Here is a 19,836-nt window from a genome sequence, read left to right on the forward strand (position 1 = left end):
TATGCTCTTGCCTCTTTTGTCAAATATCAGTTGAGTGTAATGGCTTTGGTAGATTTCTGCATTATCTGTTCTGTTTCACTGATCTATATTCCTGGTTTTGTGCCAATACCAGGCTGTTTTGATTACACTGGATTTGTATTATAACTTGATATCTGGTATTGTGGACCCTCCAACTTTTTTCTTCTTTCTAAAGATTGCTGCAATTATTAGGGTTCTTTTTTTATTCCATATAAATTTTTGGAGTATTTGTCCAAGATATGTGAAATATGCTGTTGGTATTTTAATGGGGATTGCATTGAATCTATAGATTGCTATGGGTAGTAGGAACATTTTAATGATGTTAATTCTTCCAATCCATTAACATGGTATATTCTTCCACTTGTTTATATCTTCCTCTATCTCTTTTTGCAACATCCTGTAGTTTTCCAAGTACAGGTTTTTTACCTCCTTGGTTAAGTTTATTCCTAAGAATCTTATTTGTTTTGTTGCAATTGTAAATGGGATTTTTTTTTTAGTATCTCCTTCTGAGAGTTCATTATTAGTGTCTAAAAATTCCATCTGATTTCTGGGTGTTAATTTTGTATCCTGCTACATTGCCAAATTCATTTATTAAATCTAGTAGTTTTTTGATGGAGTCTTTAGGGTTTTCTTTGTACAATATCATGTCATCTGCAAATAATGACAGTTTTACTTCCTCCTTTCCAATACCTTTTATGTTTTCTTCTTGTCTGATCACTGTGGCTAGGACTTCCAGTACTATGCTGAATAAAAGTGGTGAAAGTGGACACCCCTGTCTTGTTCCTGTTCTTAGGGGAAATGGTTTTAGATTTGCCCATTGAGTATGATTTTGGCTGTAGGTGTGTCATATATGGTCTTTATTATTTTCAGGTATGATCCTTCTATTCCCACTTTACTGAGAGTTTTTATCAAAAATGGGTGCTGGATTTTGTTGAATGCTTTTTCTGTGTCTGTTGTTAAGATCATGTGATTTTTGTCTTTCAGTTTGTTTATGTGATGTATGACTTTTATTGAATTGAGAATATTGTACCAGCTTTGATTCCGTGGAATAAATTCCACTTTGCCATGATGTATGATCTTTTTAATATATTCCTAGATCTGATTTGTTAGTATTTTGTTGAGGATTTTAGCATCAATGTTCATCAGGGATATCAGCCTGTAATTCTCCTTTTTTTGTAGTATCTTTATCTAATTTTAGAATTAGGATAATGCTGGCCTCATAAAAGAGCTTCAGAGTTTTTCTTCCTCTTTGATTTTTTGGGAATAATTTGAGGAGGATAAGTGTTAGTCCTTCTTTGAGTGTTTGATAGAACTCCCCTGTGAAGATGTCCAGGACAGGGCATTTGTTTGCTGGGAGTTTTGCTATTACTTCTTCAATTTTATCAGTTGATATTGGCCCATTCAGGTTCTCTGATTCTTCCCAACTCAACTTTGTAAGATTGTATTTTCTTTGGAATTTGTCCATTTTGTCCACATTGTCCAGCTTGTTGGCATATAGTTGTTCACAGTATTTTTTTACAATCCTTTGTATTTCTGTGATGTCAGTTGTTACATCAACTCTTTCATTTCTGATTTTGTTTATTTGGGTCCTCTCTCTTTATTTCTTGATGAATCCAGCTAAGGGTGCATCAATCTTGTTTATCTTTTCAAAGAACCAGCTCTTGGTTTCATAGATAGATGATATAGATAGATGATAGATAGATAGATGATAGATAGATGATAGATAGATAGATAGATAGATAGATAGATAGATAGATAGATGATAGATAGATAGATAGATAGATAGATAGATAGATAGATAGATAGATGATAGATAGGTAGATAGATAGATAGATAGATAGATAGATAGATAGATAGATAGATAGATAGATAGATGATAGATAGTAGATAGATGGATATAGATAGATATATAGATATAGATATGGATATAGATATAGATGATATAGATAGATTAGATATAGATATAGATAGATTAGATATAGATATAGATACAGAAATATAGATATGGATATAGATATAGATATAGATATAGATATATAGATGATAGATATATATTGGCTCTATGTCATTTATTTCCACTCTGATCTATATTATTCCCTTCTCTCTACTTACGCAGGGCTTTTCTGGTTTTTCTCATTTTAGGTCTTTAAGTTGAAGGGTTAGATAGTTTATTAAAAGTTTTTCTTGGTTTTTTCAAGTAGGCCTGTAGTGCTATGAACTTCCCTCTCAGGACTGCATTTGCTGTGTCCCTCAGATTTTTGGTTGTTGTGTGTTCATTTTCATTTGTTTCCAGAAAGTTTTTTATTTCTTCCCTGATCTCATTGGTAACCCATTCATTGTTTAATAACATGTTATTTCGCCTCTATGTGTTGGAATGTTTTTGAATGTTTTTACTGTAGTTGATTTCTAATTTCATGCTATTGTGATTCGAGAAGATGCTTGATATAATTTCAATCTTCTTGAACTTGTAGAGGCTTGTTCTGTGTCTTAACATGTCTTTGAGAATGTCACTTGTGCACTTGAGAAGAATGTATATTCTGCAGCTTTGGGGTAAAATGTTCTGTAAATGGCAATTAAATCCATCTGATCTAGTGTGTCATTTAGGGTCACTATTTCTTTGTTGATTTTTTGACTGGAAGATCTATCCAGTGAAACCAGTGAGGTGTTAATGTTCCTTATTATGACTGTATTGTTGTCAATCTCCTTTAAAATCCTCCAGAAGTTTTTTTGTTGTTGTTGTTTTAATATATACATTTGGGTACTCCTATACTGGGTGCATATATGTTTACCAGGGCTATATCTTCTTGCTGGATCGAATCCTTTAGTATTATGTAGTGACCTTGCTTATCCCTTCTTATGGCCTTCATTTTGAAGTCTATGTTATCAGATATGAGTATTGCTACCCCAGCTTTTGTTTCATTTCCATTTGCATGGAAAATTTTTTGCATCCCTTCACTCTCATCCTATGTGACTCTTTTGTTCTGAAGTGGGTCTCTTGTAGATAGCATATATTTGGGTGATGTTTTCTTATCCATTCAGCTACCTTATGTCTTTTGATTGGACCATTTATTCCATTTACATTTAAGATTATTATTGATAGATGCTTATCTATTGTCATTTTAATTCTTTATGCCTATGTTTCTCTCTCTATTTCTACTTCTTATTACAGCAGTTCCTTTAACATTTCTTGCAGTGCTGGTTTGGTGGTGATAAATTCCTTTAATCTTTTTTTGTCTGGGAAGCTCTTTATTTCACTATCTATTTTGAATGATAGAGTAGTCTTGGTTTCAGATCCTTGCTTTTCATTACCTTGAATACCAGATATTATTCCCTTCTGGCCTGTCGAGTTCCTGATGAGAAATCAGCTGACAGCCTTATGGGAGCTCTTTTGTAAGTAACAGATTGCTTTCTTCTTGCTCCCTTTAAGATTCTCTGTCTTGAATTTTTGCCATTTTAATGATAATATCTCTGGGCATGGGCCTTTTTGGGTCCTTCTTGCCTGGGGCTCTTTGTGCCTCCTGAACTTGTGTGACTTTTTCCTTGACCAGTTTAGGGAAGTTTTCTGCCATTATTTCTTCAAACAGATTCTCTACCCCTTGCTTACTTTCTTCTCATTCTGCTACTCTTATGATGCAAATATTGTTACATTTTGCATTCTTCCACAGTTCTCTTAAACTGTCCTTCTGTTTTTTAAATTTTTTTTTCTTTTTGGACCTCTGATTGAGTAATTTTTTCTACCCTGTCTGGTAAATCACTGATTTGATCTTCAGCTTCCACTAATCTGCAATTTATTTCTTTCAATGTTTTATTTCTGCTATGTCATTATTAATTTCCTTTATAGTTTCCATATCTTTTCTCATGCTGTTGAGCATCCTTATAATCAGTATTCTGAACTCTATATCTGATAGATTGCTTATTTCTATTTCCTTTAGCTCTTCTTCTGGAGAATTCTCTTGTTCTTTCAATTGTCTTTTTTTGTTTGTTTCCCCATTTTGGCTGTCCTCCTTTTTCCTGGGCACACAGCCTCAAGTCAGTGGTCAGCTGTCAGTTCCTCTGACCTAACTCTTCTAGCACTCCCCTTTTCCTGGTCTGCCCCAGCAGGCTTTTAGCCTCAATTCAAATAGGCTCTTTTTAATAGTCTACTTACCTGCAGGAATAATGCATACATCAGTTCCCTGGGGGATGTGGTGATGACAAGTCTTGCCCATGCCCATCTGTACAGTACACAAATTCAGGGGTCACAGCTCAGCTCTACTCTTATACAGCCAGTGTCAGGTTTAGTTTCTAAAAGCTTCATCTTAATGCCAAGGAACTAAATCAGCAAGGGTCATCTATGCCCTGGTAAAGTTGAAACAAGACATATTTCTGAGTCTTCCATGTTGACAGTTTTCCCAGAGGTATTCATTGGATCAATTGTTGAAATTGTCCTTCCACTGTTTGTAATGCACAAAACCCTAAGATCCAAGCAATAAGGCTAGCTATGTATATATGAGATTAATCCATTAATGAATTTTATCTAGTAAATTTAATTAGGCATCTACTATGCACCAAATAAGGTTAATAAGTACATGATGGAATCAAGACTAAAGGCCATACCTGTGTAGACCAGAAATCAATAATGTATGCTTAGAGTAAGTGAATGAGAGTAAATAAGTTATTGTTCAATACCAGTTATTGTGTAGCTCGAAGACTCCTCTGAAATGGTAAGAATAGAATGTTATAAAAACTATACAAAATTAGTTTGCCATTCAGAGAAATGGACAATGAAGATATTTGAAGCAGTCTTGGGAGCATTTATTCATACAGAGAGACTAATGATATCACTGAAACATCACCATGCCAAGAAATTTCACAAATGTACAATGAGACTTTAAGTAAATAAGCCATGAAAACACCACATTTAGAATAATAGAAAATCTACAAACTTGAAATGCTTTGGGAGATTTTGTGGATTTAGGAGGAAGCTTTAAGAGAATTTACAATAGCAACGAACACTGATGCATTCACTAACATCTGCAGAGACTTGATTCTTCAGGACAGAAAAATATGCTTCCCATGAATTGTGACTCTATTATTTGACCATTAACTACAGAATTTATATGAGTGCAGGATCATTGCCCAGATCCAGCACACAGTTGGAACCATTCCAAACCTGCAAGTAATTCTCAGGCCATTGAGGGGACCTTAATTCTGAAAGCCTGAAAATTATTCTTAATTAGTTTCCTTTTGACATCAATGCACAATACATGATTAAATGTAACATTTATACCTATCAGGGACAACGCATTGGGGAACAAGCTTCCTTGGGGTCAGCACTCAGATAGGCAATCCTTCCAAGAAGAGCGATAAACTATAATTTGGTAGGAAGAAAGATATGTATTCATCTCATGGTCAGCCCTCATACTTTATAGATTTGTATATTAATTTCATTCACAAATACACAGCTTCATTTCTTCCCAATCATCATCCTGAAGTGACCTTCACAGAATTCTGGGTGTGGATTGAGTTTTCTCATCATTTCTTTTATTTTTTTACAACATCCATCCCTCACTGAATGCTTATTTTATGACAAGGGAATTTAAGTTTTCTACTCAGAGATATTGCACTGAAATGTGTCTTGTGTCTGTACTGCAATCTGCTCTTTTGAGTTTAGCTATAAACAAATATTCTCTAAACAATCAGGACAAAAGGACAGAAGTAATAAGTCAGACATCCAGCTGTGTAGGGATTCTAAAAAATATATAAGCATCCCAGACATGACCATCATATGTAATTTGTGAAGTGACTGCTCTTTTCCAACATCATTCTTGTTTATTTTCTGGGTATTTTAACTCTCCAAATTCAATTAATGTGGTTCACTAGATTAAGGGTGCATTTTATTAGTTACTCAAACCCTTCCTTCCTTCTTCTGCAGATTCAAGGCAACTGGAGGGCAAGCTAGGCTAGAGGGACCTTCATTAATCCAATGAGATTTAACAAATTATCATGCCTTGATGATAAAGTAGGAAGAGAGGGGCTTTAAGTGACTTGCAGTTGCCACAGTAAAAAATCTGTTATTTACAGGCAGTTCTAAGTGTGCATGTCAAGTGAGGAGGTGTGACAGATGTTTAGTGTAACTAATAAAAGGTTGGGTCCCCAAATGACAGAATTCAATTAATATAATGGTGTGGGGATGAGAAAAGGAAAAAAATACAACTGTCTCTCCTTTCACCACTCTAACATACCAAAAGATGTGCATGTCTGCCTCTCTGTTTACCACATTTGGAATAATTTCTGCAAACTCTTTCCCTCCCTATTCTCCCTTACCCCCTCTGAAATGTCTTTGGCATACATGGGAAATGACATCTATTTTTTAAGCTCTTGTTCCAATGAAGAAAAAGATCTGTATGATATTTTGTTCATTTTAATAAGATTTTTATATTCAGATATTCCTAGCATGTCTTTATAATTTCTTAGTGTCTGAAATGATTCTAGTATAGCCAATATCTTTCAAGTAAAAACAGCAACCTTAGCTGACAAAGACAATACAGATCTTACTCTTTCCAAGTAATAGAAGCTTTCAAGATTCTTGTGTGTATTTTTTAAGTAATCTAATCTGCCTGAGGTTTATTTTTCCTTAGGAACTATGTTCTCAGCACAGTCTGGATTTTGGACCTAAATAATGGTTTTTGAGAAAATCATAAGGTCAACTTCTTAAGTAAAAAATAGAAAAAAAGCCAAGGATTTAATTGCTAATTGTACCCAATAACACAAAAGTCAGGTATGCTTGGGGTTCTAATGGATGTCCATAACCTTTCATACTTTTTCCAAATCTAATAATAAGTATGGAGCACTGATTTCCTAATATGTATGTTTTGGTTGCTGCAGTATATGCTTTGATCACATCTGGCTTTTAAGGAGGAAAGTGCGGGATGAAGGTTGAATTTAAATGATTATGTCCTTTTGCAATGTCAGTCCCTTCATTATCTGTGGTTGGAACCAGTATTTTTGTGCCATCTTTAGGGTCCACTTAACCTGAGCATCTCCTTCTTCCTCCCTTTCTCCCTTTCTCCATTGTTGTGTCCCAGAGCAACTGATTTTCCTACTGGGGCACTTTCCACTGATATAATGGGTATAATTTGGGAGCCTTTGATAGAAGGACTTGAAAAAGTCATTAACTTGATTTTGCTTCATTTGTTTTCCATATCAAAGAATCCCAAAGAGAACTGCTGTGAAAAATAAAAGCATCTTAACTGATTGCCTTGAAACTTTTCATTTCAGACATCACAGAGAGACCTGAGCTCTCCATTGAGGATGGACAGATATGAAAATCCATCTGTTATCTAAGGCTAGATTTCCCCCAGCCTGTGTCCAGATCTAATTTTTTTCTCTCCTATAACCTTCTGCCATTGAGTATCCACTCTCCCTTTGCAGTTTACAACCTTGCTTTTCCTTGGAAATTAAAGATTTCAAATCTCTGTTGTATTTTTCAGTTTAAAAAAATCATTTTTCAATTAGAATTTACATTTAAAATTATTTTGTATTGTGAGTATTTTAAAACAATTATATTTTGAGATTTACTTTTTCTTAGAACTTTTAGCTTGAAGAGGAGTTCACCTGGATAAGTAGTATTTTACCATTTGTCTAACTCATGACATCTTTTTCATTAGGTTCAAACACTGGTTACACCATTTACTATTTGAGTGACCACAAGAAAGTTACTTAATTTATTTGCTTATTTATGTAGTGAGGATAATAACTATACCTACCTGATAGTATTGTTGTGATTACTGATTAAATGTGTTGATAACTTTTAAACTATTTAAAATGGTGAGGAGCATATAGTAATCTTTCAGTATGTGTTAGTGATTGTTTTATCACTATTACTAATAAGAATATGATTATTTCTAAATTTCAAGGTAAAAGTAAGCTTTCAGTACACTGGCTTTTTTGATATTAACATAAACTATGAGCATAGGCTGCTTACCTATATGAAAAATAAAATATTCACTAACATTTTAGGTTCTACAGTTTTTATAAAAGTAAAAAAATGTGAAAGGAGGTTTTCTAAAGCTAGATCTTAAGAAATGGAACTTGAAACACTTCTATTTACAAGAAAAAGATGATGATAGACTAGTTAGAAAAAGTTGAACATAAATAAGTTTAGTGTAATGACCAAATGCTTAGGATTACATGGGATAAGAAAGAAAGCTGTACAGGTTATTAATGCAGAGGTGTGTGTACGTGCTAGGTAAGTGTTAAGTGAGCATGAAGAGGAAATAACTATCATCAGGTACTTTTATACTTGATCTTGTTCCACAACAACTCTGTGAGATCCTGGGTTATAAAGAATCTAAGACCTAAATAGGCAAAATAACTAAACATACACCTTCTGATTCTAGTACTTATTAAAATCCAGTGTTCTTTTCACTCTATAGTAATTGCATCTTTACTAGGCAAATAAGATAGAAAATAATTGATAGACATGGCCCCTTCCTTCTTGAAGCTTCCAATTTAACAAAAAAATACTAATTTTTAAAAAAATTAATTAAAAGTGTAACTACCAATTCATACTGCTTAATCCCTTCATCTTTTTCACCTAACCTTCCTGACCCCTCCCCTCTGACAACTGTCAGTTTTCTGTATCTATGAGTCTGTTTCTATTTTGTTGCTTTGTTTATTTTGTTCATTAGATTCTGCATATAAATGAAGTAATATGATATTTGTCTTTCTCTGTCTGACTTATTTCACTTAGTATAATACCCTCTAGGTCCATCAGTGCTGTTGCAAAAGGTAAGATTTCCTTCTTTTTTACAGCTGCACAGCATTCCATTGTGTAAATGTACCACAGCTTTTTTATTCATTCATCTACTGATGGACACTTGGGTTGCTTCCATATCTTGGCTATTGTTTCAGAGTAGCTACAGAATAGCCACAGAGATCTAGATTATAGCATAGGGAATATAGTCAAAATATCAAGATAAATATGTATGGAGTTGGGTGAGTACTTGAAGCAGCAGGGGGACTACTTTGTAAAGTACATGATTTTCTAACCACTTTGCAGTACATCTGAAACATACAGAATAATATTGAATGTAAACTGTAATTGAAAAATTAAAAAATATAAAATCTAAAAAAAAAATTAGAAGTGTTAAAAAATAAAAGGAGAATTTCTGGGTAGCTGAAAGCAATGGTGGCCATCAAGTTACCAGTCTCCTACTAAATCTTCCCAAACAATAATAGGTAACAAGATGGGAAATGTAAACTTACACAAAAAAACAGTCATCAGCATAATATGAAGATATAGAAAGCCAGAACTTCAAAGTAAGATTAGATTTTTAAAAATTTAAATCAAGAAATCTCAGTGTAATCTCCCATGCTTCCATCTTAAGCCCTACCTTCCAGACACAAGGAAAAGGGAGAAAAAATGAGCAGAAGACAGAAAAGGGAGGCTAAGGAAGAGGTATACAAATGATCCAAAATTAGCCCCAGAAAGATTAAGTTCTACCTAAGTCGGAATATTCTAAATAGAGCAAAACAAGGGTTACAGTAAAGGGTTATCAAAATATATGTTTTTTTTGGGGGGGGGCACATATCTTCTAGAAGAGGAAAAAAATGTCAATAAAGGAGAGAAACTCCACTGGGCAATTAGATGGTATAAAGGGAAAATAAAGCTAGAGAGAGAAATGTAAGTTCCTACAGGATAGAAGGAAATAATAAAACCAGAAAACACACAGCCCTTCCAACCCACCAAAACAAACAAATAAATGTGCTTAAAGGGTCTGGACTTTGTTATGTTGAGAGAAAAGACATCAGTAAACTGTGAATCTTGTAAAACAACTTCAATGCCACTGTAAGAGATGAAAAATAATTTTCCATGCTACCTTTCTAAGTTCTTCTGGCTAGAATCATATTTACATGAGACACATTAACAGGGAAAATGACTAAATTTAGCACATATGTATACACAGGGGTTCCATAAGAATATGAGATAGACTACAGATCAGGCAGTTAAGGCTCATGTGCCATCTTGAGCTAAGGAGAGGCAGGGTTGTAGCTTGGGACTTCAAAGGACAGAAGGGCAATTCACATGGAGATGGAAAAACAAATGTTTGGTAAGCAAATGTTTGCTGGGTCATCTTTAACAATGGGACACCAAGGATTTTGATGAAAGCCTTGCTAGATTCTTATTTTTCATACCTAGTTTATATTAAATTATAATTATCTATAATGATAGCTTCCTTCTTGGAACAGTTCCTCTATCTAAATTATTTTAGGCAGTTAGGGGGAAGGTCCAAGTATGGCTCAGTGGTTGAGGATTGACCTATGATCCAGGAGATCGAGGTTCGATTCCTGGTCAGGGCACATGCCCAGTGGGGGGAGTGCAAGAGGAAGCCTATCAATTACTTTTTCATCATTAGTGTTTCTATCTCTTTCTCTCCCTCTCCCTTTCTTTCTCTGAAATCAATAAAGATATATTTGAAAAAAACAACAAAAAACCAGATTAAAATAATCAGTATCTTTAAAAAGACGTATTTTGGGGTGGCAAACTCTGCTTTTCTTCACCACACACACACACACAAAATGAACAAAAGGAAAATCAACAAATTCAGAAAAAAAAATTTCACACATGAGGCAAAGTTCTCATTAGAAAAACAACCATAAATCAGAAAAAAACTGTGAAAATTAAATACAATCAAATATATATTTGAGGATATGAAAAAACACCTTGTAAGAAATTTTAAAACCTAGGAAAGGAAATAGTAAAAAAAACAGGGTGATATAGAAAGAAAGTTGATTTATTCAGGAAACGTATTTTACACAGACAAAATTATATTAGAAATAAAGCATACCCAAGGGATAATAAATTCAAATGAAATTTAATAAGGGGTATTAAAGAGACACAAGAAAACAACCAAGATAATGAAAAAGAAATAAAGAAGTAAAGCGGGTCAGAGAAATAGTAAAAATGAATGACAGAAAAAGAAGGAATGATATTCATAGCATTAGAGGCTACTTACAGCAGTGAGTTAAACCCATCCACACCTTGATTAGAGCCTTGTGGGAAATCTTGAGCTAGGGGTACCCAGCTTGTACATGCCAGAATTTTTGTCCCACAGATATTGTAAGATTAAAAAAAAAAAAGTGTTTTGCTTTCTGTATGAAAACTTGGATGGAGAAGGTCACAGACTTGGCTGACATTAAAGGCAGAAGAAATATTTGAAAAACAATGATTGAGAATTTTCTAAAAATAATGACACACATCAAATCAGAGCTCCAAGAAGTGAATAGAACTCCATGTATGATAAATACCATACACATAGACACATCCAATACCCCTGTACACATCATTTTTCCACTGCTGAAAAATAGAGAGAAAAATATAGAAAACAACCAGAGAAGAAAGACACATCACATAAAGAGGAACAGAGAAGTGAAAGCTGACAACATGACTGAAATTCTGATGTGTGCATCTATAAGTGTTTATGCAACCAAAGAAGAGGAATCCTGAAAAACAGCTAGCGAATCCACAGCAACACCCCATATATATTTCACCACCTCTCCAGTATAAATATGATCAAAAGCAGCCTGGCAGTTTACAAATAAGCTTTGCCTCCATCTGCACTACAACTGGTCATTATATTGGCTGGTGCAAGGGTGTTTATGTCTTTGTGAAAAGTGAGATAATGGATACAGTGCAATTTGGAAAAGGTAGACACATATGTTAGCCAAAGAATCCACCATGAGATTTTCTTCCAAAAATTGGAGTGATTATACTTTCAAGATTGACAAGCTTGATTTCAGCAAGATAAGGTTCTAGATTTAAGAAAATTTCTAATCCATTGGGACCGCTCACTTTAAGAGCAACATTTTGTTACCCATTTCAGTCTGTAATAATTGCAAAGGTAACTGGGAAAAAGACATGCTAAAAGCCAGAAGATTTACAAAACAGTTAAATCTTTGTGGGCAAAAACAACAACAAAAAAAGTCACTTCCTGAACTAAATGAAAAACTAAAGTTTAATTTAAATGGACCAAAAAGTTAGGAAGCTCTGCTGAAATAGAAATACCTGCAAAAACAGCTCATGACCTGAAACACCCAGTGGCTTTGCCAGAAGAACTCAGATCTGAAATAAAGACCAAATCAGAGCCCATCCCAAGTGCTACACAGTTTATGCCTGACTCCAAGCTCATGGATCATGGGCAGTTCCATCCAGAAAATGTGGACATGTACAGCTGAAATAGTTTACATGGAGAACTACAAGATGTGTACAGTTCCAAATAATTGTAAAAAATTATCCAATGGGTAATGGTGACACATAGAGCATAACTTAAAGCAAAGTTAACCCTTATATCTTCTAATGTATACTTTGACCAATCACATAATTGATACAAACCGTGAATACAATCCAAACAATATTAAACAATTGGTGAAGAGGCAGAGATAGTAATATTAGGATGTGTTTGATGATATTTAAGGGAGTTTATAAACAAAAAATAGAGTAAATATGTATTTTCAACAATAAAGATAAACTTTTATAAAATAGAATAAATATGTGAACAGTTATGAGACTAAGATCTGAAAAAATATGTATGTGTATATATCAATACTTATATGCACATATATTTACTTTAACTTTTTCTAATTAACATCAGTTAAATTAAAATGGTTTGTGGAAGGATATGTTCCCTATCCTCTTTTTCCATTTCTCAGAGCTGGAATAAAATATCTATATTTTGTGACAAAAGAAAATAATGGTGGTTTTAAGCCAATGGTTTTGGGGTTTATTTGCTTCATAGGAATGGAAAGTGGGCACAGATATTTTTACTTGGAAATCTGGCACTGCCATAATAAATAACTAAAATATAGGCATGGCATTGAAACTGGGCAACAAATTTTGAGAAGAGTGTTAGTGTTTTAAATCCCTTGAACACACTGTAAAATTTTGGGCTTTGAGGAAGATGCTAGTGAGAGGTCAAAAGAAAGTGAGAAAAATGTATTAGAAACTTGAAGAAAAGAGATACTTGTGATGAAGTGGGAGAATATATATATATTGTCTGAAGTTATGTTGAAAGTAGAACATGTACCTAATGAACTAGATGATCTAAGGCTATTTCTAAGCAAAATGTTCAAGGTGCCCTAGCTGTCTGGGCTCAGTGGTTGGAGTGTTGGCCTGTGGACTGAAGGGTCCCGGGTTCAATTCCAGCTGGGGGTGCATGCCTCAGTTGCAGGCTCATCCTTGGAGCCCCGTTCCCCTGTAGAAGGCAACCAATTGATGATTCTCTCTCAAGTTGATGTTTCTCTCTCTCTCTCTCTCTCTCTCTCTCTCTTTCTCTCTCCCTTCCACTATCTCTGAAAAACAATGGAAAAAATATCCTCAGGTGAGGATAAAAAAAAAAATGTTGAAGGTCCCACCTGGCTGCTTCTTACTGTTTATAATACAGTCATAGCTGCATATATGAGCATAGTCCCATAAGATTATAATGGAGCCGGAATATTTCTAATTCTTAATTATGTCGTAGTCATCATAAAGTCATAGCACAATACATGATATGTACAAATACCATTGTGTTACATTTGCCTACAAGATACAGTACGCTAACATGCTGTGCAGGTTTGTAACCTAGAAGCTGTTGGAAAACATAATTTGTCACCCAAAATATGTCTATTTGGCATAAGGATTAGCTTGGGCTAGTTAATTTTAAGAAAAGCAAACATGGGAGAACTCTGAAAATCAAGAAGTTACCCTTTGTGAAAGACATTTATGTGGATAAAGTAAATCTCCATTTGTAAGGGTTTCTCCTTGACTGTACCAGGAAGAGGAGAATGGCCATATTTCTAGAAACTCTCATTAATGCAGAAGACAAAACTTAATTCTGCATAACAACCTTACCCTTCTTTGCATTGCTTTTCCTGGTCACCTCCCATAACTGACTCTTCATTCCCAGCATTTTTTAAGTGTTCAGCTGAAGATGGTATTTAAGGTGGTGGCGTTAGCCATTTTGATATTACTCAGTTTTCCTGAGTCTGTCCCATGTATACAGAAGGTATAGATATTATTAAACTTTTGTTTGTTTTTCCTGTTAATCTTTTATTACATGGATGTCTCACCAAGAACCCAGAAAAGTAGAGGGAAAATTATTTTTCCTCCCCTACAGAAAATAAACTGTACCATATAGCTTGGGTGTGTAGTAGACTACACCATTTAAATTTGTGTAAATGCACTCTATGATGTTTGCACAATGATGAAATTGTTTGTTCATGTAAGAAACATCTAAACATGTAGAGAATTTTTATGAGTTTATTTGAGCCAAACTGATGATATGTATAGAAGCAAGATCTCAACAGACTGAGAAAAATGCTTCCCAGAAAAACAATTTGTAGTTTCCTTTACACATTTGGAATTAAGGAGGGACCATAAAGAATATTACATGAACGTGGATGAAAGCAAGATGGGAAAATTTCTATGATTAGATTTCAGGGTAGTTAACAAGATTATATGCTCTCCTGAGGGTGGTTATGCTTCCTAGGGGTCTGACAAAGAGATATTTCAAAGGTATGTTAACCTAGATGCACAAAAACACCATATAGGATTTTGCTTAAGTTGAAGATAAACTCTTTATAGGCCTGTGATATTTCTTTTGGTTAAATTTATTACTGAGTCCCTTTTTTGTTCACACAATGACACATTTCTCAGAATGTATCCCCATCATTAAGCAGCACATGACTGTAAAATGTGAGAGGAAAGAGATAAATTGAGGGAAAGATGGCTTAAAAAAGAGCTAAAACTTATGGTTTAAAAAATTCTCAGCCCCTCCAAATGGCAAACTATGTTAAAATTTAAAAATGTCTCTTGATCAAAGATCATATCCAGAGCATATCCAGAAAAACATTGTCTAAAAATGAAGTCAAAGCTATTATTGTAAACTTCTTTGTTAACACTTAAGAAATATCAAAGGTTTTATTTAGATCTTTAAAGTTATATTCAGTCACACACAGGACCTTTAAAGAGATTAAGTATGTACCTCATAGATCCTTTAAATTAAAACTTTTTTTATTTGCTTTAAATCCTCACTAGATGACATGCTTTCATTAATTTTTAAGAGACAGAGGAAGGGGGAGATAGAGAGAGAGAGAAACATTAATGCAAGAGTGAAACAAACATTGATTGGTTGCCTCACACACACACCCCAGCTGAGAATTGAACCCACAACCTGGGTATGTGCCCTGACCAGGAATCAAATCTGCCACCTTTCTGTGCACAGGACAATGTTCCAAACAACTTAGCCACACTAGCCAGGGCTAGATTAAAACTTTGAGGATATTGTCCCATAACCCACTCATCAGAAGCACAAGATAAAAAATAAAAAAAATTATCTCAAAGAAATTTGTAGGTGTGGCTATTCTCTAATGCAGTACATCCCTGTGAAATTTACAAAATACCCATATTGTTAATAAGAAAACTATATCGCCAAGAATACTGCCAATTTGGACCATGAGGAACAGAGATTAAAAAAGAGGCTCTTGGATTCCTAAAAGTCTAGTGCTAGGTAGAAGGTGAAGAAAACGATTTAGCAATAAATACTTACTCAGTGAACCCCAAAGCCAAGCAAATGTAGCCAAGCACCCATGCCTAATAAAGGAACATCTCACATTTGCTTGGCAGGATTTCTGTAGACCAGTGACTATTTTGTGCTTCTCATTTCTCCCCTTTTAAATAGGAATATCTATAGCATGTATCCTATGCTTGCTCCACAGTTATATGTTGGGGTGTGTTGGGGGAAAATAGCTTGTCCCTTTAATATTACTTTCTACAGAACACACCCAAAGAGCTGCATGTGGACCTGATTTAGATGATGAGAGTCTGAACTTTAAGCTGTTACTGTAATAGTTTATGAATTTTGAGAAACATATTTTGTGTGTGGAATTAAAGTGAGTCATTGAGAGCCAGTAGGCAGCCTCTAAGATGCTTCCTAAGATCCCTACTTCCTTCTGGTATTCAAGCCTCTCTATAACATCCTTTCCTTGAGTGTAAGCTAACCTTATGACCAGATTCTGATAATTAGCATATGGTAAAAGTAAAGGTATGTCACTTCAAAGATTAAGTTACTAAAAGATTATGACCTATGTCTCACTCACTCTCTATTATTTGTTCTGAGAGAAGATAGCTACCATGTCATAAGCTGCCCTTTAGAGAGGGTTACGTGGCTAGGAACTGAAGTCTCCAAAAAGCCAGCAAGGACCTGAGGTCTGACAACAACTACCAAAACTTGAGAGTGAATCATACCCCCATTTAAACCTTGACATATCTTAGCCTTGGCCAGCAACTTGATTCCAGTCTTGTGAGAGACCATGAGACAGAGGATATCAGCTAAGAGACTCCTTGATTCCTGACCCAAAGAAACTGTGCCATAATAAATGCTTGTTGTTTTAAGCTGCCAACTTTTAGTATTACTTGTTTGTTAAGCAATAACTAACACACTCATTTATTAAAAGAAAAATGTTTTTAATTTTCTCACAAAAAACAACCTAACTATATGCCTTAGACAAGAAATACATCTAGAACTAAGTGATTCATAAAGCCAAAACTGGGGAATAAGAAAATATACTAAGCAAATGCAAACAAAAAGAGAATAGGCATAGAGATGCTGATATCATATAAAATCTATATTAAACTCAAAAGTATTAATTGTGAAAAAGTAGGAGAATTTTTGTTTGTTAAAAGACATTATACAGCCCAGCTGGCATGGCTCAGTGGTTGAGCATCAACCTATGATTCAGGAGATCCCAGTTCAATTCCTGGTCAGGGCACATTCTCGGTTGCAGGCTCGATCCCCAGTGGGGGGTATGCAGGAGGCAGCCAATCAATGACTCATCATTGATGTTTCTATCTCTCTCTCTCTCCCTCTTCCTTCCTCTCTCTGAAATCAATAAAGACATATATATTTTTTAAAAAGACATCATACATCATCAAGATAAAATTAATATGAACATTTATCCACTAAATTACACAGCAATTACATTTCAGTAACAAAAACTGCAGGATATACAAAGACATATAAACAAACACTAATAATAAAACATATTACAGTAATACTCTCAGTAGAAGACAGATCAAATGGACAAAAATACGAAAGGGGACAGAATACCTAAACAACATAACTAATAAGGTAGATGTTACAAATATATATAGAACTAAATATTCTAATATACTTTCTGCTCAAGCACCCATGACACATTGACAAAATTTGATCATGTATTAAGTCACAAGAAAAACATCAGTAATTTATATTATGTAAAAATATTAAAAATAACATACCTGATTATGATACAATAAAACTGGAAATTACTAATGAAAACAAACAAACAAATAAACAAAATAAATTAGCTCTTCCACCTGGAAATAAAAAAATCTTTCTATTAAACAACTCATGGGGATCTGGGAAGATGGTCACACTATGACAAGACACAGAGAGCCAGTGCTCCCAACCACAGACTCTATTTATCACTAAAATGCTGTGTAACCACATTAGAAAAACCAGAGAAATATACCTGAGTGGTCATATTTTTAGAAGGGAGCACAGAAGAGACATCATAGAGTCTGGTAAGAGTGGGGACATAAAAAGGGAGCATCCCCCCCGAAGCCTGTGATGGGTTCTGAGGCCCTACAGCTAAGAGGCTGCAAAGCTCCCTCCCCTTGGGAGTGTGGCCTGGCAACCAAAATCTGGGATTTCAAACCCAGAGTGGGGGAGAAGGGAAGGAGAGCCCATGAGCTGAGGGCACTGGGACCCAGGGGAACAGTGTGCCTGCGAGGAGGAGACCTCACCTTCCCAGTGAAATAAAGCTTCTCATGGTGGCTGTGAGAGGCACCTTTCACACAGGATGCTGGCCACAGGAAAAGCTGTCCCACAATGTGTGGCTCCCAAGTAGAAAGGAGCCGGAGGGTTGCCCTGAGCAGCCACATATAGGGACCATCTGTCTTCCTGTAAGGCATCGTGTTGAACCCCAGAAAGCATTTATTCTGTGTGGTGCAGGGAAGGAGAAGAGAGCCCTCCTGCCACCAGAGAGGGTCCAGAGCCACCAGAAGGGCAGATTTGGACTCCAGCCCCCAAAGCTGCCAGTGGGGAGAGTTGGGTCTTAAGCCACCAGAGCTACTGGGTGTGGTTAATTGGGGTTTTCTGACCTGCTCTGAGAGGAGCAGGGATAGTGTCCAAGGATCTGCCCCAGCTTTACTGAGATCAGCTGTGTGTGTGTGTGGGGGGGGGGCTGGCTATGTGACCCATCCTGCTTGGTACCAAGACGCAGGGGCAGCGGGACCTCACAGAGTGGATTCTCTGCTTGTGTGTTGCTTTATGCATTTTTGACTTTTTGATTGCTGATCAGGCATCCATCTTCCTGGCTTGCATTGGGGAGACAGACCAGCAAAAGCTGGGATTTGTGACTGCATAGGAGAGTGTTTGAAATATGTGCCCCATGTGACAAGCTAAACAGATCTGGGAAAGGAGGGGTGGAGCACCACCCCCAACAAGAAAGGGATTGGTTCAGCTCACAGATATCCTCATAGGGCACAGTACTGAGGGGAAAGGGAGAACAGCTCACAGGATGACAATTCAAGTATAAGTCTCACAGGTACTATTGTCTAGGACAATAGACCTCCTGAGGGAGGTGCAGGCGAAGTGGTCACTGGAATTTTTTTTAATCAAACACAGTGAGCCCAGGTTGCTGAAACTGCCCATATGGAAAAGGCAACAGACTGGTCAATCTGAAACTGCAGCAGGACATTGTACAGGGAACTAGAATTGGAAGATAAGGTAGAGACCAATGAACTGGCTTTGAAGCAGAGACTAACTTCCCCACAGTGAGTGCCTGATGGACAAACCACTAATTAAAGGTAAGAATATCCTGAGCAACACTAGCTAGCCTGAACCCTAAAGCCTCTTCAGAAGACTCTGGAGTAAAACTAGGCAATCACAAGAGGAAGGCAAAATAGCTGACAGGGGAAGGCGTCCCACAGAGAGCCTCAGATTAGGCAACTACCTAAGGACACCAAAGCCAAACCAAGACAGCTCCTGTCACTGGCAGATACACAAGAACCCCCTAGGAGAACTGAAACCAGCATACGAAGCAGTGAACCTCAGGCAACATAAGCTACCCAGATGAAATTTACCTGATTGAACTTTATTTTTTTATTTTGATTTTTGGTTAGAAAAAAAGAGCTAAAAGAAATTTTTTTCTCTTTAAATTCTTTAATATTTTTTAAAAATTTTAAATTTTTAAATTAAGTTTTGAAAAATTTGATTAGCTTTGCTTGTTTTTTGTTTTTGTTTTTTGCTTTGTTTTGTTTTGTTTTTTGTTTTATTATCATGATTTTATTGATATTCTCTGCTTAATTGCTGGGACATTATCATTATAACCAATATGTCTACTGCTTTCATCTATTGTTTCCCCCATATCTCTTATTGGAATCCCTCCCTGCCCTTCCTTTATCTCTTCCTTTCTTCTGGTTCCATTGGCATAACTTTTTTCTTTCTTTCTTCTTTTTTTCTTTTCTTCTCCCTTCTGTATTCCTGTCTTTTTGTTTGTTTCTTTCTTTTTGTCTCTTTATTGTATTTTTTTTTTATTTTTCAACAATTTTCCTATACCTATGTTCTACCCTTAATCTCTTGACCACCCTTCTTTCAGAATTTTTTCTCTGCCCCTTTTATCTCCCAGCAGCTTCTCTATTTTTTACTTTTTATTTTATTTTATTTTATTATTTTTCATTACCATTAGCAATATCATTTTTCTTTCTTTCTTTCTTTCTTTCTTTCTTTCTTTCTTTCTTTCTTTCTCTTTCTT

General features: G+C 35.5%; 1 pseudogene; it reads left to right on the forward strand.

Moving 5' to 3' along the window:
* Positions 1 to 11,158: 11,158 nt before the first annotated feature.
* On the forward strand, positions 11,159 to 12,237 carry LOC107541369 (MICOS complex subunit MIC27-like; annotated as a pseudogene).
* Positions 12,238 to 19,836: the final 7,599 nt, after the last annotated feature.

Source organism: Miniopterus natalensis, chromosome X, assembly GCF_054644295.1.
Source record: "Miniopterus natalensis isolate mMinNat1 chromosome X, mMinNat1.hap1, whole genome shotgun sequence".
Classification (NCBI taxonomy): Eukaryota; Metazoa; Chordata; class Mammalia; order Chiroptera; family Miniopteridae; genus Miniopterus; species Miniopterus natalensis.